General features: G+C 35.9%; 1 protein-coding gene across 5 annotated transcripts in view; it reads left to right on the top strand.

Annotated features, from left to right (window-relative positions):
* The window catches only part of LOC106868368 (reticulon-1-A), a 234,477-nt gene that overhangs the window by 204,763 nt on the left and 27,764 nt on the right, over positions 1-1,950 (top strand). The window lies entirely within an intron of this gene.

Genomic DNA, 1,950 nt, shown 5'->3' with positions numbered 1-1,950 from the left:
TATATATATATATATATATATGCATATGTGGGCACTGGACGTCATGCAACGTGTACAACAAAAGAAAGGACAAAGCACGAGTACATAGAACATGAACTATTCTTTCGAACAACAAAAGACACAAATGGAAAACAAAACAAACAACATGAAGAATGACCCTTCATCAGTTGTTGGCTGTTTTTCTAGTCTCGTATTTTGAGCATTTAACAACAATATATGCTTTTAATAAAACAGTTGCTCCTGTAAAGCAAATTAAATAAAATTTGAGATTTTGTGGGGGGTCAAAATAGGTGAAAACAAACACGGGCTGCTAAGCCTAAACGAGGTTGTGGTGGCGAATGTGTGAATCAAGCTAGGACAGGAGACAAACAAGAACATGTCTTCCTTGCTCCAACTATATACTTCACCCTACATCATTAATTGGTTCCAGGAGACACGACTCAAGTCAAATTAACTTGTCTCTAGGCTAAGCTGATAATAACCATTCCCAGTTCTGGACTTTATTTATGAATGCATTTTCAATAATACATGGTTAATAAAATCCTATTTTAAGCTTACACACAAATAATTTTTATTTTTTAATACAATACAGTAAAAAAAAAAAGCAGATCACAGACGCTTTATTTATGAATGCGGTTTGCAATAAGACATGGTAAAATAAAAGTCTTTTTTAAGCTTAAAAAACAAATTCAGTAATTATTATTATTTTGCAATAGTAAAAAAAAACTAAATTATTTTAAATTTACCAATACAGACATACAATTTGGTAGTTTACATGGCAGATATAGATGGCTGTGAATCATCAACATCAACAGCTGACTCTGGCTTTTCTTGTTGTTCAGTGTGCTTAAAAAACTGGTTGAAAGTTCCTTGAACTGTATTCTTCTTTTCCTCAAGGATTACATTATAAGGAGCAAAAGCTTCATAACAAGCCCCCATAATCTTGGAAAAGCATTGAGCATTTTGGATCCATATCTTCAAACATAGAAAGACCTTTTTCGAAATATGCAAATGCTTGCTGCATTTTCTTAACAGTAAAGTGATGTGGCTCCGGTTTGACTTCCTCTTCTTTATTTTGCTGCTTGTGAAGCTCCATCAAATCCTCATTCGTCAGGGGCTGCTTGTCTTTTTCAAATAAATCTGTGAAATCCTCCTCCTCCAAATCCATTTCCAGTTCTTTGCTTGTAGTCACCAACATTTTGTTGATGCCAACATTATCAAACCCCTTAAAATCATTCACGAATTGCGGGCATAGCTTCTTCCATACACCATTCATAGCTGTGCACTGTACATCATTCTATGCCACTGCTATGTTCTGCCTTGTAGATATCATATCTCTTCCAAAAGTAACAAAGTGTGATGGACTCATCAAGATCAGTTGTAGCTATTGCTTGCTGCAGCGTATGCTTCATATAGTAATGCTTGAAGATAGCAATTATTCCCTGATCCATTGGCTGCAGAAGGGGTGTGGTGTTCGGAGGGAGGTATAGAATGGTAACGTTGGGATCAAAATCTACAATGTTTTGCGGGTGGCCAGGAGCATTATTTAAGATAAGTAAAACCTTGAAAGGAATCCCTTTCTCCTCACAGTACTTCTCTGCTACTGGAATAAAGTGATTGAAGAACCAATCTTTAAAAACAACAACAATAACCCATGCTTTTGAATTTGCCATCCATATAACAGGGAGAGATGCCTTGGGTATGTTCTTCAGGGCACGGAGTTGTGTGCATGATACATAAGCAATGACTTGAACTGAAAATCTCCTGCACAATTACCTCCCAACATAATGATCACATTCTTTTGAGACCTTGTAGCCCAGAATAGTTTTCTCCTCCTTGGAAATGAATGAACAGTCTGGCAGTTTTTTCCAATACAATCCAGTTTTGTCTATGTTAAAAATCTGTTCGAGAAGAAACCCATTTTCTTCAATGATTTTCTTTAATGCATTA

Source organism: Octopus bimaculoides, chromosome 11, assembly GCF_001194135.2.
Source record: "Octopus bimaculoides isolate UCB-OBI-ISO-001 chromosome 11, ASM119413v2, whole genome shotgun sequence".
Classification (NCBI taxonomy): domain Eukaryota; kingdom Metazoa; phylum Mollusca; class Cephalopoda; order Octopoda; family Octopodidae; genus Octopus; species Octopus bimaculoides.
Note: the sequence above shows the minus strand (reverse complement) of the source record. Positions and strands in the feature narration are given on the sequence as shown.